The sequence below is a fragment of the Belonocnema kinseyi genome, chromosome 8 (genome assembly GCF_010883055.1).
Source record: "Belonocnema kinseyi isolate 2016_QV_RU_SX_M_011 chromosome 8, B_treatae_v1, whole genome shotgun sequence".
Taxonomy (NCBI): Eukaryota; Metazoa; Arthropoda; class Insecta; order Hymenoptera; family Cynipidae; genus Belonocnema; species Belonocnema kinseyi.
In genome coordinates this window covers 15769395-15794245 of record NC_046664.1, presented here as the reverse complement: position 1 = coordinate 15794245, position 24851 = coordinate 15769395, and the positions used below count along the sequence as shown (strand labels likewise).

Below are 24851 nucleotides of genomic sequence, written 5' to 3'. Positions count from 1 at the left end.
CAAAAGAGACGAACTAACAATCACGGGAAAATGCTAACAAGTTTTAAAGCAAAACAGAATTCATAACAGAATGCGGTAACTATGTTAGAATTTTCGCAAGGGAAAAGCCTCGCTTTGACCTGAAAATGGAATCCCAAGAACTCGATAAAGTTTCTTCAATATATTTTTTTATTATTAAAAGAGCAAAGAGTATCTTTGAAATGCGCTATGATACGAATTTTGATCAACTGTGAAAATCAGTGATTCCTATTTCCTACTTTCCAATATGGAATCGAGTGATAAAAAATAGATGCGAGTCGATTTTTATTAAGAGAAGCCCAGCCATCTGTTATTGAAGTGGGGAGAATGTTAACTCAATAGAGTCTTCAGGAATCGTGTTCTCTTTGGCCTCCGATAAAAGAGGGAGAAATTCAATAAATATTGAGAGGACCTTTGACTCTTGGTCGTTTCCATGGGAAATGACGGAAACTGCAAAGGCTTCTTCGCACTTCCGGTCCGTCAATTTGCGGACGTGTCTGTGTCTTGTTAATTCAAATCAACTGCGGTAACGTTCGATCAGGTGAAATCAAATTAACAGTTAGGGGAGACTGTTACATATTGAATTGCGGTCAGTACACACTGGATTATGCAAATGTTCTCATAATACACTCTAAATTTGAATTAGTACAAATTAGACTAAGTACTAAAGACCCGCAGTACGCGAGTGCTTAGTCGAGCATATTGCGCAATATAATGCATTCCAATTGGAAACTGTTTAGGCGGCTCTGTCTGTTTACGTTGCGAGGGTACCGATTAGGAACAAGGCCAGTGCGAGGCAACCCCCCGAAACTGTTATTATATGGGACTTGGAGTGTAGTAAAATAGATTATAAGAGTCTCCCTCAAATTCAGGAACATGATGAACGTTGTATTTTTCGTGTCAGGGTGAATATTAAAACAAAAGAGAATAATTTTCAACAAAATGGTAAATTTTTCGGTTGATGTTTTTTTGCATGGTCAATACAATTCCCTACTATGGTTTACTTTAAACCAAGTAGTTGGATTTCTTATAAAAAAAGATAAGATTTTTTAATTAAATAAAAGGTATTTCAACGAAATACTTTAATTTTCAACTAAAAAAGATAAATTTTTAACAAAAAACGGATTTTTAACAAAATACTTGAATTTTTAACCAAAGAGATGAATTTTCAACTAAAATTATGAATCTTTCACACAAAAAAAATTTAAAACATACTTTTCACTTTTAACCAAGTAGTTAAATTTTTAACCAAATTGATGATCAAAATTATGAATCTTCCACACAAAAAACTTAATTTTAAAACATAATTTTCACTTTTAACCAAGTAGTTGAATTTTCAAGAAATTAACTAGATTTTTAAACATAGAGATGAATTTTCAAATAAAATTATGAATCTTGAACCAAAAAAATTAATTTTTAGCAAAGTTGTTCATTTTTTAACCAAAAAAGAAAATTTTCTAATGAAATACATAAATTTTAAACTAACTAGTTGTATTTTTAACAAATTAGTTCAAGTTTGAACCAAAAGAGATAAATTTTCAAATCAAAATTACGAATTTCCAAACAAGAAAAAAATGGTTAAACTTTCAGATATAAAAGTTAATTAAAAAAAAAAACAAGAAATTCGAACAAAATAGTTAAATTTTTAAGCAAGTACTTGTATTCCCCACCAAATAATAAAAATTTAAAAAAAATGGTATCATCAAAATAGTTAAATGATTACCCAAAATAGATAAATTGTCAACTTAAAAAAGATCAATTTTCAAATAAAATTATAAAGCTTCGACCAAAAAAAAAAAAAGATTTTGAACAAAATAATTAAATTCCCAAACAAGTAGTTTGATTTCCAACCAAGAAAGATGAATCATAAAAAAAATGTAAAAGTTGATATTTCAACAACAACTAATTTAATTTTAAGAAAAAAACAGTTGAGTTAAATAAAAAATGCTGAAATTTGAAGAAATAGTTACATTCTTTAAAAAATGGTTACATTTTAATGCAAAAAGAATAATTTTTTAACCAAAAATAATATTTCTCAATAAAACACTTGAATTTTCAACCACATAGTTGAATTTTTAACTGAAAAAGATAAATTTTCAACCAAATAGTAGTTTTAAGCTGACAAAGATAAATTTTCAACCCAAAATGCAATAGGTAAATATTAAGTTATAAAAGTTTATTTTAAAAAATGCATTTTCAACAGAATAATCCATTTTTGAACAAAAGAGTTGAATGTTAAACCAAGCAAAAACGTTTTTTTTTAACAAGATAGTTAAATTTTTAACCAAAAAAGATGAATTTTTAAACCAAAATGTAGAATTTTCAACTGAAAAGATTTTTTCTTAAAAAAAAAAAAATTTTGGATTACACTGTTAAATTTTAACTAAAACATATAAATTTTAAACAAAAAAATGAAATAGTTAAATTTTCAGTTATATAAATGATTTTTGAAACATAAAAAAAAGATCTTAAAAAAAATGCATTCTCAAAAAAAAAGAATAAACCATAAAAAATAAATTTTGACAAAATAGTTAATTTTTCAACAAAAAAAAGGATGAATTCTCAACAAAAAATGAAAAAGTTGATATTTTTACGAAAAGCGATTTTAATTTTAAAACAAAAACAGTTAAGTTAAATAAAAAAAGACCAACATTTTAACCAAATATTTTCCAAAAAAATTAATGCTTTATCAAAAGAGAAGATTTTTTAACAAAAGCTATTTTAATTTCAGACAAAAAAGATTTAAGTTCAACAAAAAGGACGAAATTTTTACAAAATTTTTTAACTTCATAGTTGAAGCATCATACAAACAGATAAATTTTTACCGAATAGTAAAAAATTCAACTAGAAAGGATACATTCTTGACCCAAAATGGAATAGTTGAATTTTCAGTTTTTAAAATAATTGTTAACCTGACAAAAACAGATTTTCAACAAAATAGTTCAATTTTTAACTCAAACTGAGGAAGTTTTAACTAAGAAATATTTCTCAGTGATAAAGAGAGATAAAATATTTTTATAAAACTGCAAATCGATTTCATCCATTTTCCTGAGTCAGAGTCTTTTGGTATTATTGTGCGCTCATTGCAAGTCTGATAATTAAAAAGTTCGCATCTCTTATCGCACTCAATTTATAGCAGTTTTCTCTAAATTTGAACATTCCATTCCAAAATTTTTTCCAATAAGTTTACATTTCTCTGTAATAGCTTTCGACCCAATTTTAACCAAACTTTGAAGATTATACATAAAAAACGGATACAAAAAAAAATTTCAACACAAAATGAAGATAGGAAAATATATTTTTATTTTTTTTGAAAGTTAATTTTCTCAATTTGAAAAGATTGCTATTAATTTCTAACCTTTTTGGTTAAAAAACATTTTTTAAGATTTTATTTTTTTAGTTAAAAACGCAACTATTTGGTTTAAAATGCATCTTTTTTTTTTGAAAATACAAATACTTGATTGAAAATTCATGTATTATGTTGAAAATCCACTTAATCTTAGATTGAAAATTAACATTTTTGATTGAAAATTTAACTAGTTCCCATTTTTGGCTAAAAAATCAACTATTGAGCGTAAAATTAATGTATTTTCATGAAAATTGGACTTTTGGATTAAAAAGAAATCTTTTTCATTCAAAATTCATCTTTTTAGTTAAGGTTTCAATAATCTGGTGTAAAATTAACTTTTTTCAAAAATTCATATTTTTGGTTGGTAACTCACATATTTGGTGAAAAAAAATTATTTTTATAACAATTTTAGTGTTTGGGAGAAAATTGAACTATTTCGTAGAAAATAAACTTTTTGTAAATGTTTTTTTGTTGTATTTTTCAGATAATTCACCTTTTCCTCTTCAAAATTCAACATCTTTGCTGAAAATTGATGTGTTTTTGTTGAAAATTCGTCTTTTTGGTAAAACATTAATTTTTGCTTTGGATAAATCCTTGTTGTTTTTTGAAAAATCATTTATTTCGTTAGAAATGATTTTTTTCGAGATCCCCATCTTTGATTCATAAATTAACTGTTTTGTTAAAAAAGAATTTTGGTTTGAAATTAATTTTTGTATCTCAAAATTGAACTATTCCATTTTTGGTTGGAAATTTGTACTTCAGAAGTTAAATCTTCCACTATTTGTTAGAAAATTCCTATATTTTGATAAAAATTCATTGTTTAGCTTAGAAATTCAATCTTCTTTGTAGAAAGTTTCACCTTTTCGCTTGAAAATTCTTCAATTTTTTAAAAAATTTACTTTTTTGTTCCAAATTTCAATTAATGGTTAAAAATAAAACTATTTTTAAAAACATTTTACTATTTGGAAAAAATTTAACTATTTTGTAAACAAATAATTTTTTTTTTTTGAAATTGTATGTTTTCGTTGAAAATTCAACTGTTTTGTAAGTAATTTAACTTTTTTTCAAAATTCAACATAATAACTGAAAGTTAATGTTATTTTGTTGAAGATTCTTCTATTTGGTAGAACATTGATCTTCTCTTTGAATAAATCCATCTTTTTAGTTCAAAATTTAACTTTTTTTTTAATTTCATTTTCTGTAGAAATTCGCCTTTGGATTAAAACAGTAATCTTCTCTGTTGAAAATTTATCTTTTGGGTTGAGAATTCACCTATTTCGTTAAAAATTCGTTTTTTTCTCGTCTCGTTTGACTGTTTCAAAAGTTATTATTATTGTTATTATTTTGTTAGAAGTCATCTTTCAACATTCTTCTGAAAAATTCTTTTTTATTTTCAAATTATCATTTTTTGTGTGTTTTTGAATCTCTCTTGTACGAAGATTCGACCTTCGGTTATAAATAGATCTGTCCAGGTTGTTAATTTGACTACTTTGATCCAGTCTTTTTAGGTCGAAAATTCAACGAAAATGGGCATTTTGTTAAAATTCAACTGTCTTTGCCAAAATTAGTTGTTTTTTGTTTGTTTGGAAATTCCACTACAGTGAATTCTGTCTTAACTCAGCGCTCACATATTTAAAGTCTCCCCCACTCGGATATTCCATTTGTAAAGCCCCTTCACCTCCCACCACTGTCCCTGTACGTTCTCACCCATGTCAGTGGCTGACCAATTCAAAAGAGGCCTGAAGAGCGGAAAGCACTCGTTTGTTGCAAGGGCCCTTCCAATAAGTGAGAGTTCACTGTATTTGTTTAGAAGGTTAACTGTTTGGTTTGAATTGACCAAAAGCTCAACTTTCCTCAAAAAAAAGTTTTTATATCCAATAAAAGCAAATAAAAGCCTCTTCTAGATCCGTCAAAAAGCCCTCAGAAAAATGGCGATTTATTTCTATATTTCTTTAAAATTGATTAAAAAAATTAAACTGAATATTTCAACTCATCCTAGATTTTTTATACAAACTAGTTCATTTTATTCACTTGCCACTGTTTCTGCATACAATTATTACGATGGATAATAAATTTTATTAACAAAAAATTGTGATATTTTTTTTGATTTTAAAAAAAATACAACTTTTAATTTTTTGACATTGAAGACTTTTATTGAAGTTTTTCAAATGTGAGTTTCAAAATATCCGGGTAATTAAAAATTGCAAATTTTATGTTTAAGATAACGTGGTACAAAAATGTTTTTGGCGCTAATTATGATTTTTATTATACAAATTGTTAAGAAACATAATTGTTTTAACAATTTTATATTGCTTTAAACAAAATTCGCTCTGAATAATGGTAGAAAGTTATGGTGTTTCTGAATTATTTAACCTTTTTCCGCTTTAGAATTTTTGTTAACAGAAGAAAAACTTGAAAAAACTTCGAAAAACCTAAAAAAAAATGCATATTTTTCAAGATTTCAAAACAAAATTTTAAATTTTTTATAAAAGCTTTGAGAGGTTTCAAAAAAATAAAAATTCTAAGATTTCTGTGAAAATTAAAAATATTTGATTTTACAAAATTTATTTTCACAGATTATTTAAAAAAGATTTCCAAAATGTCAAACAAAAAATCTAGAAGATTTTAAGGAAATATAAATAATTTTGAACTTTCAAAGATAATTAAAATTTGAAAATATTTCAAACAACCTAAAACAAAATGTTGATTTTTGAAGTATTTCAAAAATTTTGAAGTATTCAAGCGAATAAAAGAATTTTAGTGAGATTTCTGGTGAAATATTTAGTATTTTATTTGATAAAATTTATTTTTAGAGAATATTTTAAAATTTTTCAAAACAGACAAATTTCCAAAATTGCCAAAAAGAGATCTGAAAGATTTTAAGGCTCTATCGTAATTTTGCATAATTTTTTCAAAAATTTAGGAAAAATTCTAACCATTTTAAAATAGATTTGGATGCTTTCAATATATTTAAGAAAATTTGAATTTAAAAAAAATTTAAAAACCTTAAACAATATGTAGATTTCAAAGATTTCGAAATAAAATTTTTATATCTTTTAAAGATTTTGAGAGACATTATAAAACATTTTCAAAATTATTAAGAAAGAATCTAAAAGATTTGAAGGCAGAATTTTTTTTAAATAAAAAAAAAAATTATTATAATTTTAAAATATGATCCTCAAATCTGAGCATTTTAAATTATTTAGTAAAAAGAATGTTTCGACTTTTTTTAAATCCTGTCAGTAAAATAAACAAATATTTTGCACTGAATTTGTTTCTTATTTCTGTATAAGTTTTAAGAATTCCTTTTTCTATTATTCGTTTCTTAACATTTAAAAAGTTTTTATTAAAAAATCTTCCTAAAATGGTAAATTATTTTAATATTTAAAAAAAAGTTTAAAGTGTTTTGTTTTTAAACGTTTTAGTTTCAAAATTATAAGTTCATTTTTTAATTTTTAATAATTTAAAAAATTTCTGCAGTAAAATAAAGAAGTGGATAATTGTGAATTTAGAAACATGTATAGAATAAAATCTTTGAAATAAAAAAAATTAAATAATTGAGCATGGTAATCTCTTTTTGATTCAAAGAACTCCGTTTTTATGATCTTTAAATTAAACAACTTAAAAATAAATAATAGTTACAATTATTTTAGATATAGTTTTTTCGATCCTCTTTTGTTTCAAAAATGAGTCAATTAATGTAATTGTTTAAATAAACTATACCATCTTTTTACCAATTTATTATAAATTTTAACTTTGATCTTACAAAAAATTTACCTGTTTAAGTATGATGACTAAGAAAAGAGAATGTTAAGTTCCGCCTTCTTCGACGCCTTTAAAAAGGAAAAATATAAAAAATTACAATAATATATTAAATTATTATGAATACTTTAAAATTCTTTAAAAAAAATATTTAAAAATCATCTTTATTTGCAATTTTTCTAAGTTATAACAATTATTGTTTTGCAGTTAACAATAAATCCAAAATTATCGGATTATTTCAAGCAAGAAAAAGCCTTATTTTGAGGCGAGGTAAGAATTTTTCGTGAATGTTTCTACAGGTGAAAATATTTTTTTTTGGTAACAAAGCAGAATTTTCAGAAAGAAATAGATAAAGCCGTTTACTTCCCACACTTTTGGTAGAATTTATTTATTTTCGGTCATCTACTCATGTGATTCTTCGATGTATGATTCATCAAGTTTAAAATAAGGTATCATTTGTATATTAAGGAACGAGAAAAGGGGACAAATATTAATAGAAACCTATAAAAATTCCAGAAAACCCTTCTTAAAAAAACACATAAGTTTTCAACAAAGTATTTTCAAATGAAAAAATTATTATAAAAATAAATTTTCAGCTAGGAAATTAATTTTAAATCAAAAGAAACAGATTCTCAATAAATTAGGTAAATTTTAAACCCAGATGATGGAATTTAAAAAAAATTAATGTGTTTTTTCTCTAAGCAGTTGAATTTTCAACCAATAGTTGAATTATTAACTAAAGAAGATCAATTTTAATTGAAAAATTGAATATTTAAATTTTCAGTTAAAACATTGATTAATTTAGATTTTTAAAAAACCGAATTTGTCACCGAAAAGGAATAGTTAAATTTCCAGTTGAAACTTAATGTTTAACAGGAAAACAAACAAATTATTAAATTTTTAAATGAAAAATATAAATTTTCAATCAAACATGGAATATCTAAAATTTCAGTTAAAAGCATTCATGTTTTAACAGACAACAACAATTAACAAATTTTCAATCAGATGGTTGAATTAGTAACCCAAAAAGACAAATTTAAAAAAAAACTATTAAATTTTCAGTTGATAAAATTAAAGATTATCGAAAAAATTGAAAGGAAAAAAATCATTAAATTTTCAACTAATGAAAATAAATTTTCAACCAAAAATAGAATCCCTAAATTTTCAGCTAGAAAATTAATTTGTAACAAAAAAAAACCGATTTTCCTATAAACTAGTTAATTTTTTAACCAAAAAGATGAATTTTGAACCAAGAAGATTAATTTTCTGCCAAATGAAGATAACATAAAAACGAATGTTTAACCAAATAATTGAATTTTTACCTAAAAATCACGAATTTGTAATCTAAACTCGAACTGTTACATTCTGAATCTAAAAATTACGTGCTTATAAAAAAAATTTGCAACAAAATGTTTTATTCTTAAACAAAAGTCAAATAGTTCAATTTTAAGTTAAAAAAATTGTTTATAAAATTATTATTAATGATTAGCGAAAAAAACGTATTTTGAAAAAAACTGTTAAATTTTCAACCGAAAATTCAATAGGTAAATTTTAATTTAAAAAATTAATTTTGAACAAAACAACAGATTTATTTCCAAAATGACACATTTTCAGAAGATAGTAGAATTCACAATAAAGTAGACGAATTTTCAGCACTGCAAAATATTAATTTTCAACTAAAAATGGAACAGTTTAATTTTTTGTTTAAAAAATAACTTTTAACAAAAATAGATCTTCAGCAAGAAAATTAAATTTTCAACCTGTAAAGATAGATTTTCAAATAAGAGGATCAATTTTTCACCAAAAAAGAAGAATGAGAATAAAGAGTTAAGTTTTCAAAGTAAAAATTAATAATTTAAAAAATACAATTGACTTTTGTGCCACCAAAAAAAATAAATTTTGAGCAAAATAGTTAACTTTTAAACATTTAATATGACTTTTCAACCAAAAATAGATTAAATGCATTTGTGCTTTAACAATTTTTCAGCCAATTGGATTTCAACAACAACAAAAAAAGAATTTTTAAGAAAATACCTGAGCCGTCAACTAAAAAGAACAATTTTTAAGAAAGCAGTTTAATTTTCAACGCAATAACTAAATTGTCAACAAAATAGTTTAGTTCAAGAAAAAATTAATTAATTTTTATCCGACAATGAAAAATTTTCAATTAAGAAGAGTAATTCTTTACAAAGAGAGAAGAATTTTCAACAAAAAAATAGTCAAGATTTTAATGTAAGAAGTGGAATTTAAAAAAAAGTTGAGTTGAATGACCAAAAATATGAATTTTTAACAAAAATGTAACTTTCAAATAATTAATGTGAACTTGCAACCAAATAGTTGAAGGTTCAACTAAATAAAAAATGTCCAAATAATAATAAATTAATTTTCAACAACAAATAAACCAAAAGTATTAATTTTCTACCAACTAGATGAATTTTTTAGTAAATAGTTTAATTTTTCAACAAATAGTAAAATTTGCAACCACATAGGTTTATTTTCACCTACAGAAGATCAAAGTGCAATTACAGATATAAATTTTCAGAAATAATGACATAGTTGATGATGAATCTTCGAAAAAAATGCTTTTTAACAAAGTAGTTTAATTATAAGCCAAGTCGTTGATTTTTTAACAAAAAAAAATTAATTCTCAATAAAACATTAATTCAAAACAAAAAAGTTCAACATGTAACTAAAAAGTTAAATTTGCGACGAAAAATATTAATTTTGAACCAAGCAGATTAAGTTTCTCCCAAAAAACGAATTTTCAACAACCTAAACGATGTTCAACACAAAAAGATAAATGTTCAAACAGTTGAATTTTTAACTTTTGTATAAGCAGATTATTTTGTAGATAACATTCTATTGCTATTATCACAAGGAAATCAATAAAAATAAACTAAAAATAAATAATAGTAATTTAAGAGAAATATAATACTGTAATCATAAGAAAAAGGAATCATAATTAATTATTAATTGAAATTTTCATTGATGGACATTAAGAAGAAAAGGTTCAGATGTAGTTCAAAGCTCATTACTTAATAAGCAGTCACGGTTTTCCAACCCCTTATTTTATCATTAGCTTGTGAAAAAATATAATTTTTTCAAAGCAGAAATAAGAGAAGAAAATATATAATAATGAGATTGAAATGAAAGAACACTTTCGAGTTTTTTTATCTTATTAAGTATATTATTTTAAATAAATAAATAAATATATATATATATAATATTATATAAAACATTATATGCGCCGAATATTATATTATAAAATTATGATTATATTATTATTGTATGATAAAATTGCCTAACTTAAACAGTTAAAAAATTGTTTGAGGTTAAAGTTTCTTAAAATTATTATTTGAATAAAAATAAAAATAATTTTATAAGAATTGTATTATTGAAAAATTTATTTTAAAGGCACGTGTGATTCAATAGAAGAAGAATTCTCCCTAAATTTTTTCCGAACGTAATAACATTTTCCATCCAAACTTTGCAGGATTAAACTCAGCATTGAATTATCTCGATGTTTCTTTTTAATTTTTTTCTTTAAATTAACGATTCGATTTTTCAGGACATTTGTTTTTTTAGTATTATGCACATTTTCAAACAACATTTTTCATCTAGAAATATATTTAAAAAATTTTTTATTATTATAATTTTTAATTCAATTGAATCGAATACTTGATTGTTTTATTTTTAATAAATAAATAATATTTATTACTAAAATTTTCAATTGCTTAAATTTGTGAATTATATAATCCGGAAATGTTCTAGTTGATATATTTTACCATTTTTTATTATGAATTATTATGAAATTTCTACTTCGAATATTTCTATTTTCGCAGCATCGGAAATTTTCAGTCGACCCAATTTTGTTGCTAATATTGAAAATGTTTGAAATTCAGGACGATTGATTTTTCAAAATATCTTGTAAAATAGGAAAATATCTTGCTGAATTAAAAAATTTTATTTCAATTATATGTTTATTAGTATTTTATTTCACAATTTCTATTTTTGAGAAGTACAATTTTCTAGAATACAAAAAAAATTGAAAAGTGATACAATAACATTTTAAAAATTATTTTTTTTTGGGACGGGCAATCTGGATGAGAACTAGTTTAGTCAAAATATTTAAGAACCTACTATTAATTGGGATGAAAAGTAAAAATTACATTAATTAAATTTTGTGAAAGTTTCTCTTTTGTAATACGTAAAAGAAGAAAAGTATTGAAATGACAAATAAAAATTTGAAAGGCTAGTATTTTTTACATATTTCTATTTGATATAAAATATTTTTACATAAATAAAATTATTTGGCTAAGATTGATACCAAAAAGTCCTAGAAATTTTTCTTTTCTATTTGATTTATTTATTTAATAGAGTAAAGAACAAAATTTTTAAATTACCAATTAATATTCCGATTTAAATAATATTTTTAATTGCTAATTTCTATACAAAGTAAGATTCATCTGTTGGTAAAATATCTTCGTTCATATTTAAATCCTTAAAATTAACATCTAGATTGTAGCAAATGATCTCTTTCTATATTTGCATTCCATTTCAGTCGAAAAAAATTCCTTGAGGATTTTTCTCTGAAATTAGCTTTTGAGATCTGGTTTTAAATCGCTGAAAACTACTTTTAAAATTTTTGAAATGTTTCACTCTCTTCTTTCTTTCACATTCACTCTCTCACACACACACACTGATTATGCACTTTTTAATTAGAATCCGTGTGCTTATGCTCGAAAATTCCTGTACGGAATTTCACAGTTCACCAGAACGTTTTCAAAAGCAGCTGAAGGCATCATTAATCATGCGTAAAAAATTGAGGGTGTAGAACCCATTTGCGATTAATTAGGGCTTTATTTTACACTTACATTTATTTTCAGTTTATATATACTAATACAATACTTTGATTTTAGTATGAAAAAAGGAAACGTTTCTTTTTCAGTAATTATTTATTATTATTATTTAGAATGTTAATTTAATGATAAAACTCATGAAAAACAAGTTTAATGCAAAAATTCATACGATTAAAAAACTACGAGCAGAGTAAAGAGTAATTCACAATTCGAAGAAATTAATTATAAAAAATTAGGCAAATTTTTAACCAAAACGATGAATTTTCAACTAAAATTATGACTCTTCAACTGGAATAATTAAATTTTAAGTTAGAAACAAATTTTCAATTAAAAAAAAACGGATTTTTACAAAATTGTTAAAATTTTAACCTCAGAGACGAATTTTCAATTAAGATGATAACTCTTTAGCGGGAATAGTTAAATTTTAAATAAAAAAAATTTGAACAGAAAAAAACACTTGTCTACAAAATATCAAAAATTTTAACCACAGGGAGGAATTTTCAACCAAATACTTAAATTTTCAGCTATAAAAGTTCAGTTTTTAGCCATAAATGTAATCTAAATTTTCAGTTAGAAAATTAATGTAAAAAAAAAGAATTTTCAAGAAACTAGTAAAATTTCCAGCCAAAATGTGAATTTGCAACTAAGCTAAGAGTTTTTAACCAATAACCTGATTTTTTAACTAAGAAGATTAATTTTCTACCGAAGGAAACGACTTATCAACAAATTTTGAACTAAAATAGAATAGTTATATTTTTATTTTAAAAACAATTTTACCCAAAAAGAAACGAAATTTTAAAAAAAGCACTAAAACTTCCTACGAAAGAGTTAAAATGTTAACAAGAGAACTTAAGATAAAAAAAACAAATTTTCGAAAAACTGGTCAAATTTTTAACCAAGGCGATGCACTTTTAACTAAAATAATCAATCTTGAACTAGAATAGTTCAATTAAAAATTTTTTTAAATTGAACAGAAAAAAATCATCTTTCCACAGAATATTAGGATTCTGAACCACGGAGATGTATTTTCAACTAAAATAAAGAATTTTCAACCTAACAGTTGAATTTTCAACAAAAAATATGAATTATTAACCAATAAGATTAATTTTCTGCAAAAAAAACTAATTAAAAAAATAGATGCAATTTCAAACGAGTTGAATTTTTAAATAAAAAAAATTTTCAATTTAATATTGAACAGTCATAGTTTTAATTTAAAAAAGTGATTCCCCCCCCTGCCAAAAAACCGAATTTTCAACAAAATAGTTAAATTTTCAATGAAAGCGATGAATTTTTAACTGAAATAGTTCAACTTTAAGTTTGAAAACAAATTGCTCAACGGAAGAAAACAATTTAACAACAAATAGTTGAATTTTTGAAGAGAAATCATAAATTTTCAGTCAAAAATGAAATAATTAAATTTTTAACCAAAGAGATGAAATCTTCTACCACACAAAATGAATTTTTAACAAAGAAGTTAAACTTTCGACAATGTAGTTCAATTTCTAATAAGAAAGATGACTTTTTAACTTTTTTAAAGAATATGCCAATAAGGAAGAAAAGCCTTCTATGATTATCAATTTAATCTTACTTTTGTCGAACATATTTGAAATTTTGCATAAAAAAATTATATTGTTGTTAACATTATATTACCATTATTATAAAAATTTAATATAAAATAAACATTGTTAATAATAAACTAAAGAAGGTAAAAATATAATATTGCAATTGTAATAAAATCGAACAAATTAAAGAAACTTTTGAAATGTATTTTAAAAAAACAAAATTTTAGCGATATTTACTCTCCCAAAAACAACTAAAATGCAAAAATATCCGGCCAAGTAAAACGTTATGAGCACAAATAACATGGTTTGCGAAATCAAAGTTTGGTATCAGAATGTTTAAATTTAATAAATAAAACAAAAAATTTGAGAATCCCATGAGAATTTTTTTAATTTCTTTAGAATTTTAACTTTTAGGAAAAATTTTAATTATTTAAAGAGATATTTCAAAGTTTTGAATGTTTTAAAAAGATTTATATTCATTTTTAAATTTCAAAAGATTTCATGAAATTTTAAACCAAATATAGATTATTGAAGATTCCAAACAAAAAATGTAGACGTTTTTCAAGAATTTTAAAGATTTCATTTAAATAAAAAAATTTTTCTTATGATACCTGAGAAAATTTGAAATTATTCCTTATTTTACAAACTTTTTTCAAAGGGAATATTTTAAATAATTTTTAATATTACAATTTTTTTATAGAATATTTAAAATTATTTCAAAACATTCCGAAAAATATAGGACGCTTTAAGAAAAAAATCTGAAAGATTTTAGGGCAATTTTCGGGATTTTTTATTAAATTGTAGGAAAAGTTTGAATGATTCGTTTAAATTTTGGTTAAGAATTTTAAAAGAGTTCAAAAAAAAAAAAAAAAATACAACATGTAGATTTTTTAAGATTTAAAAATAAAATTCTAAACTTTTTGACAGATTTTGAAAGGTTTCAGAATTATAAAAAACTTTTCTTAAGTTTCCTGGGTATATTTCCTAAATATATTTTAAAATGACTCAAAATTTTCCCTAAAATTTCGTAAAATTCTTTTAAATAAAAAAACAATTCTTAAAAATTCTTTAATACTTTCTCGTCATATCTGATATTTCTTGTCTGTAAATTATTTTTTGATTGACGATTCAACAACTTTGGCGAAAATTCTCATATTTTCATTTCAAAATTCTTTGTATTTTGGCAGTAATTTTTTTATTGTTAAAAATGCAAGTGTTTTGTTTATAATTAAATTTTTTGTAGGCATAACAATCAATTGTTTTTTCAGAAATCTTTTTGGATTGCAATATCAACTGTTCCATTTTTCTTTGAGAAGTCATATTTTTGTTTGAAAAGTTGTCTAATTGGTTTAGGATTAACCTTTTTGTTTAAATTTTGATTTCACATATCTTAGACTTTCAGAAACCTTTTAAAAAAATTTTCAAGAACCCCGGGAAAATTATATTTATATAATTGAATAAAATGTAAAAATCAGATAACTATTTTGATTGTGCTGATAACTGAATGTTGTAATTAATATTTCAATACTATAAAATTTGAGAAAAGTTTACTAATTTATTTTCAAGATTACCGCGAATGAAATAATATCAACCAGGTTTTTTAGCATTTCTAAAAACCCTAAATCACTGGTTCGATTATTTTATTCCTTTCTTCTATTTTTTAAATTTCATTTAATTTGTTTAAAGACACAGAGAATTTTCTGAAAAATCTTGAACGAATAAAAGCAGAGAAATTCACAAACTTTACTTACTTGTCTAAAAATCTCTCTTCTCGGTCTTCTAAACTTCTTTCGCACTGACAACTGCAGAAACTTCAGCAATACTCCCGAAAGTTTTTAAAAAACTTGATAAAAAAAAATCGACTTTGTAACTCGCGACTCGAAAGGAGAATTAATCGTGATTCGATTATGATTTCCTATTTTCGCAATACGTATACAATAAAAGGAATTTCTTTAGATCTGAAGTTCGGAGTCTTCAGAAGAAGCCTTCTTCTTCGTTGAATCTTCTCTTTCCCTGTACTTTCCTCCTTTTCTTCCCTTTTTAGTCTTCGCTGGAGGATCACTAATTAGTGAGAAGAAAATGTTACCATCAAAAATGCTTGGTGGAAGGAAGGAAGCTTCAGGGTCCTCACCGTGCAGCTTCAGGGTCTTCACTGTGCAGCTTCAGGGTTCTCACTGTGCAGCGTTCAAACTCCTCACCGTGCAATGTACAATCGGCTTGTGACGTCGATGCGTCGCGAGAGCGCTTTTATAGACGGCGGCTAGCGCGGTGGCTGTTCACTGCGAAAGCGACGAATCCTGCGTTCGTTCATCGTCGATGCGCACCTGTAACCGGTACATTCAACATAGAACGGACAACTTACCTTACGGCTTACCACGTGTGCTTTTGCCCTTCAGATTATCAGAGGACTCAGTACTTGTTGCTCAAAGCGCACTAGGGTGATCGAAAAATACATAAAAAAATTTTTTCTTCGAATTTTTATTAATTACGGTCCAGAAATATGTTAGAATTCACACAGCTATAAATCAATTTTTTTGTTTAAAATTGGAATTTAAAGGTGGCGTTCTTTGAATTCTTCTGAATTCTCTGAATAATATAAATTCTCTAAATTCTTGTGAATTCATTGAATCCTTTTACATTCTTATGAATTATTTTTAATTCTCTTTAAGTTTTTTGAATTCTTAAGAAGTCTTCGTAGTTTTGAACTTTAAAAAATTTAATTATTTGAATTCTTTGAATTTATGTTGAATTCTTTTAAATTCTTTCGAATTGTTTAAATTATTCCTAAGTTTTAACCTTAAAAACGTAATTCTTTGAATTTTTGAATGCTTTAAATTCTTTTAATTTTGATAAATCCTTTGATTTCTAAAAATTTTTTGAATTCTTTGATTTTCTTTTAAATTCTTTTCAATTCTTTGAATTCTTTCGCATTATTATGATTTCTTTGTATTATTTTTAATTGTCATGAAGCTTTTTGAATTCCTAAGAATTCTTTGTAACTAAAAAAAGTTAATTCTATGAATTTGGTTAATTTGTTAAATTCTTTGATTTCGTCAAATTCTATTTAATTCTTCGTGTTCTATTGAATTTTTTGAATCCTTTAGTTTCGTAAAATTATTAACAAATTTTTTATTCACTGTATTCTTTAAATTCTGTTGAATTCTTTGATTTTTTCCGAATTCTTTGAATTCTTCTACATTTTTAAAAATTATTTCGAATCATTTTTATTATTTTTATTCGCATCAATTTTTTTTTATTTTTACGAATTGTTTGAAGCCTTTTCAATTCTTTTTAATTTTGCACCCTGAAAAAACTTTAATCCTTTGATTTTCTAAATCTTCGCAATTTTCTAATTCTGCTAAATTCTTTAATTTCCTAAAGTTATTTGAATTCTTTACATTCATTGAATTCTTTGTGTTTGTTTTAATTTTTTATTTTATCTGAAATCTTCTACATTTTTTAAAATTATTTGGAATTCTTTCTTATGATTTTTTTTATTCTTTAAATTATCTTCAATTTTTTCAAATTGTTTGATGTATTTTGAATGCTTTTGCATTTTGAACCTTAAAATTTTAACTCTTTCAATTTCATTCTTAAAATTATTTTAATACTGCTAAATTCTTGGATTTGTTCCAATTATTTTAATTCTTTGAATTCGTTGAATTCTTGGAATTCCGTTGTATTCTTTGTTTTTTTCTGAATTCTTCTACATTTTTTAACTTTTTTAAATTACTTGAAATTCATTTTAATTTTCAACTTAAAAAGTTTAGTTCTTTGAATTTTAATTTCGAAGCTCTTTTAATTCTGCTAAATTCTTTGATTTCTTAAAATTATTTGAATTCTTTGAATTTTGTTGAATTTTTTCATCGTTTTCGAATTCTTCGAATATATTTTTGGCATTTTTAAAATTATTTGTAATTCTTTGGAATCATTCTGAATTTTTGAATTCTCTTCAGTTCTTTTAAATTCTTATGAATTTTTAAAATTATTCCTAATTTTTAACCTTAAAAAATGGAATTCTTTGAATATTTTAATGCTTTAAATTCTCTTAATTTTGATCAATCCTTTGATTTCTTAAAATTTTTTTTTAATTCTTTAAATTTTTTGAATTCTTTGAGTTTCTTCTAAATTCTTCCGAATGTTTTGATTTTTTTTCTGAATTCTTCTACATTTTTAAAAATTATTTCGAATTATTTTTATTCGCTTCAATCATTTTTAATTTTTACGAATTGTTTGAAGCCTTTTAAATTCTTTTTAATTTTGTTCCCCGAAAAAATGTAATCATTTGATTTTTGAAATCTTGAAAATCTTCCAATTCTGCTCAATTCTTTAATTTCCTAAAGTTATTTGAATTCTTTACATTCATTGAATTCTATAAATTTATTTTTTTATTTTATCTGAAATCTTTTACATTTTTTTACCTTTTTTAAAATTATTTGGAATTCTTTCTTATGATTTTTTTTATTCTTTGAGTGATCTTCAATTTTTTCAAATTGTTTGATGTCTTTTGAATTCTTTTGCAGTTTGAACCTTAAAAGTTTAACTCTTTGAATTTTATTCTTAAACTTCTTTTAATTCTGCTGAATTCTTGAATTTTTTTCAAATTATTTGAATTCTTTGTATTCATTGAATTCTTTGAATTCTGTTGTATTCTTTGTTTTTTTCTAAATTCATCTATATTTTCTAAATTGTTTGAAGTTCTTTTTAATTTTGAACCTTAAAGAATTTAATTCTTTGAATTTTAATCTTGAAATCCTTTCATTTCATCTAAATTCTTTAAATTATTTGAATTCTTGAAATTTTGTTGATTGTTTTTTTGAATTCTTTGAAAACTTCTACATTTTTTACCTTTTATTACATTTTTTGAAATTCTAAAACAAAATGTTTAATCTTTTTTTTTAATTCTTAATTATTAATTCTTTCAAATTCTTTGACTTCTTTACATTCTTTAATTTCTTAAAATTATTTGAATTCTTTGAATTTTGTTGAATTTTTTCTGAATTCTTCGAAAACATTTTTGTCATTTTTAAAAATTATTTCGAATTCTTCTGAATTTTTGAATTCTATTGAATTGTCTAAATCCTCTAATTTCTTAAAATTATTTGAATTCTTTCAATTCTGTCTATTTCTTTGATTTTCTTAAAAATTCTTCTTCTTAAAATATTAAATTGTTTGGAATTCTTAAAAAAAATTCTTTGAATTATCTTTCATTCTTTTCAACCATTGTGAAGTATTTGAACTATCAGGAATACTTTTTATTTTAAACCTTAAAATATTTCATTCTTTGAATTTTGTAATGCTTTAAATTCTTTTAATTTTGTTACAACCTTTGAATTCTTAAAATTATTAGAATTCTTTAAACTGTTTTGAATTCTTTTGAATTCTTTAAATTCTTTTGCATTCTTAGGAATTCTATATGTTATTTTTAATTTACTTGAAGTTTTTTGAACTCTTAAGAAATGTTTGTAATTTTTTTAACTAAAAAAAGTTAATTCTATGAATTTTATTAAATTTTAATTCTTTAATTTCTTCAAATTCTATTAAATTCTTCGATTTCTATTGAATTCTTTGATTTTTGTTCTGATTTCTTTAAACAATTCTACATTTTTTTAAATTATTTGGAATTCTTTTTAAATCTTGATGTTCTTATAATTCTGCTAAATTCCTTAATTTCTAAAAGTTATTTGAATTCTTTACGTTCTTTGAGTTCTTTATATTTTGTTGAATTTTTTTATTTTATCTGAATTCTTCAAATTCTTCTACATTTACTACCTTTTTTTAAATTATCAGGAATTCTTGTGAATTTTTTTAATTCTTTGAATCATCTTCAATTATTTTGAATTTTTAACTTTAAAAAATTTGTTTCTTTAAACTTTATTCATAAAATTCTTTTAATTCCGCTAAATTCTTTGATTTCTTAACATTGTTTAATTTCTTCAAATTTCACAGGCCGACAAAATTTGATAAAAGTCAAAAGCCAGAAAGCAGACCTAACATTTCCGAAGGATTTTGATGCGCCGAATACGAATCCGAGCTCAAAATTGCTCCTGTACATTATGTTTTCAAGATACCCTAACCTAAAAGTGCAAAAAACGCGTTTTTTACCTGTTTTTGAGGTTATGTAACCGAACAAGAAAAATGTCTACCACAAAAGCTAATATCGAATTTGAAAGTACTAATCTTCCCCTTTCAAACCTACTTGGATTTATTAGGATATCTTTATTTTCACCAAAATATTGTACTTTGAAATTTTTTATGTTAGCTTTTTAACCCATTAACGCTGAGGTGTTCAAATTTATACAACGTATTCTCTATTGCTGACGGTACGATATTTTTTTTCAAAATATTATCTCGAGGGTTTTCGAGGGTGCCCTTTCTATTACCGGTGTCAGTTTTTTTTTATAACCCCTAGAAGATCCAAAATGGCGGCCACAATTTAGGGCTTTAAACGTCCAGCTAAGCAAGGAAGTACTTAATATTTTCCAGTCAATTGAGGCAATACTTTAGATTGACCAGCCAATCAAGGAAAGACATTAGATTGCCCAGCCAATCAAGGAAAGACTTTGAATTGCCCAGCCAATAAGGACAAGACTTTGTATCACCCAGCCAGTCAAGGCAAGACTTTGAATCGCCGAGTCAGCCAATGCAAGACTTTGAATCGTCCAGCCAGTCAAGGCAAGACTTACGATTTCCCATTCAGTTAAGTCAAGACTTGGGATGGTCCAGCTACGCAAGGAAGTACTTAATATTTTCCAACCAATTAAGGCAAGACTTTAGATTGCCCAGCCAATAAAGTCAAGACTCTGTATTGCCCAGACAGTCAAGGCAAGACTTTGAATCGTCCGGTCAGTCAATGTAAGACTTACGATTGTCCAGCTAGCTAAGGCAAGACTTATGATTGTATGTCCAATGAAGATGAAACTAATTGCTTGTTTTCTTATGGAAACGTTCGCGCTTCATGTCAAACGATCGTTGAAGAGACTTTCGTTTATGACTAGTAGGGTCATTATCATTTCTTTGCAAAGATCAGCAATAGTCGGCCATCATTCTTACATTGCATCGACCTTGCTAATGTTGCTCTTTTTGGTAAAAGTCTTGATGCAAGCGTTTCAACATTTTCTGGCAAATAATCTAAATGAGATTTGAGAAAATGTAATTTCATACTCATCAAGCAACCTAATCTTTTTAAATTCTTTAATATACTAGATGCAATAGTTCTAAACTTTGGATCTTCATTGTTCCCTAAAAATTTCTGTACAAGATCTTTGAAACTCTACCATGCATCCTTTTCAATAGATGTCATGGTTTTGATAAAGTCATCAACTTTGATAAGTTTTCTTATATCAGGCCCAACAAAAATACCTTCCTTAACTTTGGCATCACTTAAATGCGGAAATGTAGATCTGATATAATTGAAACATTCTCCTTCGGTGTTTAGGGCTTTCACAAATTGCTTCATTAACCCTAGCTTTATATGGAGTAGTGGCAATAATACTTTCTTTCTGTCAACAAGACTTTCATAAACAACATTGTACTGAGCAACTGTCCACTCTAATCTGTCTGGCCATTTCTCCGTTATTCAATGTTCATCCCTTGCACGACTGTCCCAAAGGCAAAGAAAACAAGGGTATTTAATGTTTCCTGATTGTAAACCTATTATAAGATTTATCATTTTGAAGTCACCACAAATAAACCAATTTTGGACATTGTATTTTATTTTTATCAGGAGTAATTGGAAAGTATCATAAGATTCTTTCAGTGTAATTGAGTGACCTACTGGAATTGCAACGTACTTATTTCCATTATGTAATAGTACTCCTTTCAGACTTTCTGTAGATGAATCTATGAAAAGACGCCAATCCTTTGGCGTATATAAGTTTATTTTATATAAATTAATGAGTCCTTCGATATCCTTACAATACACAATTCCACTGTCCATTAAAAAGTACTTGATAAACTTTTCTTCTCTATTTCTGTAAATTTCTTTGAGTCTTGAAGCGCAAAGCTCAGCTTTATCTTTTGAAAGATCAAGGTCACGTATAAAATCGTCTAATCCGTCTTGGTCAAAAAATTTAGGACATTCATCATCTGATTCTTCCCAAGAAGAATCTTCAGTTGCATTAGGATCGTCAGTATCCATTGATTCGTGAGTTGATCGGTCACTTTTGTTTTCAGAGTGATTTCTAATACAAATCTTGGCTGGTGCAACACTTTTTACATCAGGGTAAACGATCTTCTCCAAATACTTTTTAGAAAACCTCCTGTTTTGCATAAGCAAAAGTAACAATCAGTATCATGATCGTTGGGTTCACGCCAAACAGGTGTTTGAATAATAGTCTGCGTCTTGGTACTTTCATCTTCCCAATTTGACAAATTTAATCTACAAGCATGACAAATTGAGGTTGGTACCAACGGTTTTTCCAAATTTTTCATTGAAGTCCCATAACAGTTAAAGTATGACGTTTCTATCGAATCATTAATTGATCGACGGTATTTCTCAGTTTCATATTTTCCACAAACGTGACAAAACGTATTAACTTTCTTAGCGTAAGGAGTTCTTGAACTCATTTTTTTTCTTATATTGAACAGTAACGTGGAAATTCTAAAACTCACTATATACAAAAACCTCGATTGACGCGAAATGTAACCGCTAGACAGATTTTAAATTCAAAAAGCATTTTATTACCTACACATCCAACCGTTAGCCCGCCACTCAAACGTGATCATAAAAGCGTCTCCAGCTCAGTGAGCCAGCTAGGGATCGAAGACTGTCTGCGCCGTAGAAAGGCGCGCACATACAGCGAATGTAAACATAAGAATGCATACAGAGTGCGCAGTAGCATTCCGCGCAGTCCGTCTTCTTTTGTTTTATCAATGTGCGAAGTTTGGTTCCAAACGACTGCACTCTTTTTTGTTGGTATTTTGTGCGGGATCCTTTGTTCTTTTTTAAAGCCCTAAATTGTGGCCGCCATATTGGATCTTATAGGGGTTATAACAAAAAACTGACACCGGCAATAGAAAGGGCACCCTCGAAAACGACTGAGATAATATTTTGAAGAAAAAAATATCGTAACGTCAGCAATAGAGAATGCGTTGCGTTGCATAAATCTGAACACTTCAGCGTTAATGGGTTAAAACGCTAAAATAAAAAATTTCAAATTACAATATTTTGGTGAAAAATAAAGATATCCTAATAAATCCAAGTAGGTTTGAAAGGGAAAGATTAGTACTTTCAAATTCCATATTAGCTTTTGTGGTAGACATTTTTCTTGTTCGGTTACATAACCTCAAAAACAGCTAAAAAACGCGTTTTTTGCACTTTTAGGTTAGGGTATCTTGAAAACATGACGTACAGGAGCAATTTTGAGCTCGGATTCGTATTCAGCGAATCAAAATCCTTCGGAAATGTTAGGTCTGCTATCTGGCTTTAAAATTTGTCGGCCTGTGTTGTTTGAATTCTTTAAATTTATTCCATTCTTTAAATTTTGTTCTAATGTTTGTTTTTTTATAAATTTTTCTACATTTTTTACTTTTATTTAAATTATTCGAAATTCATTTTAATTTTTAACCTTTATAAATTTAGTTCTTTAAATTTTAATCTTTACATTCTTTTAATTCTGTTAAAGTCTTTGATTTCTTAAAACAATTGAAATTCTTTAAATTTTGTTGAATTGTTTTCTGAATTCTTTGAATTCTTCTACACTTTTTACCTTTTATTAAATTATTTGGAATTCTTTTGAATTCTTCTGAATATTTTTAATTCTTGAAATTCTTTTAATTTAGAATTCTTCTGAATTTTTAATTTCTTTAAGTTCTCTTTAATTCTTTTCAATTCTTCCGAATTGTTTAAATTATTTTTAATTTTGAACCTTGAAAATATCATTTTTTAAACTTCTTAATACTTCAACTTCTTTCAATTTTGCTAAATCCTTTGATTTCTTAAAATTATATTAATTCTTTAAATTCTGTTGAATTCTTTTATTCTAAATTCTTCTGAATTCTTTTAATTCTTTTGCATTATTATGAATTCTTTGCAATATTTTAAATTTTCTTGAAGTTTTTAAAGTTTTTAACAATTATTTTTCATTTTGTTAACTAAAAAATTAATTCTATGAATTTATTAAATTTTTTCAGCTCTTTGAATTCTTCAAGTTTGATTAAATTCTTCGAGTTCTATTGAAATCTTTGAATTCTATTGAATTATTTTAATTCTTTCATTTCTTAAAATTGTGAACGAATTTTTAATTCATTACCCATTATTATTTTATTTTAATTTTTTTATTCCTTGGATTCTTTTAAAATGTTTTCAATCAGTTTAAAGTCTTTCAAGTATTATTAATACTTTTTAATTTTGAAACTTAAAAAACTTAATTCTTTGAATTTTTTAATTCTTTAAATTCTGTTAAATGCTTTGATTTTTTTCTGAATATCTCTACATTTTTTATATTTTTTGGAATTCTTTTAAATTCTTTTGAATATTTTTAATTCTTGAAATTCTTTTAATTCTGCTAAATTCTTTGATTTCTTTACATTCTCTGATTTCTTCAAATTATTTGAATTCTTTAAATTCTGTTGTATTCTTTGTATTTTCCTGAATTCTACATTTCTTACTTTTTTTAAAAAATTATTTGAAATTCTTTTTAATTCTTTTTAATTTTCTGAACTATCTTCAATTATTTCGAAATGTTTGAAGTCTTTTGAATTATTTTTAATTTTTAACCCTAAAAAAATAATTTGTTTGAATTTTCAACTTGAAATTCTTTAAATTCTGCTAAATCTTTTTTTTAATTAATTAAAATTTTTCAATTCTGTTGAATTCAGTCGTTGAAGTTTTTACATATATTTTTGGTATTCTTTTAAATTCTTCTGAATATTTTTAATTCTTTTAACTCTACTTAATTCTTTGATTTCTTTACATTCTTTTTTTCTTGCTGAATTCTTCTAGGTTTTTTACCTTTTTTTTTAATTATTTGAAATTCTTTGGAATTCTTTTAAATAATCAACTTTAAAATTTTAATTTTTTAAATTTTATTCTTGAAATTCTTTTAATTCTGCTAAATTCTTTAACTTTTTAAAATTATTTGAGTTCTTGCAATTTTTTTGATTTTTTTTAGTTTTTCCGAATTCTTTGAATACATTTTTGACCTTTTTAAAAATTATTTGGATTTCTTTTAAATTTATTTAAACCTTGAAATTCTTTTAATTCTGCTAAATTCTTCAAATTCTTTACATTCATTGTATTTTTTAAATTTTGGTGAATTTTTTTATTTGATTTGATTTTTTCGAATTCTTCTATATTTT

The 24851-nt window shown here is 24.8% G+C and overlaps 1 protein-coding gene across 1 annotated transcript in view; it reads right to left on the bottom strand.

The window, feature by feature from the left end:
* The window catches only part of LOC117178060 (diuretic hormone 44), a 99476-nt gene extending 83705 nt beyond the window's left edge, over nucleotides 1-15771 (bottom strand). The window contains exons 1-2 of the mRNA XM_033369273.1: nucleotides 15682-15771; nucleotides 15302-15611 (exon numbers count right to left, since the gene is read on the bottom strand). The gene's annotated coding sequence lies outside the window, so the exon portion shown is untranslated. The remainder of the gene's footprint in view (nucleotides 1-15301; nucleotides 15612-15681) is intronic.
* Nucleotides 15772-24851: the final 9080 nt, after the last annotated feature.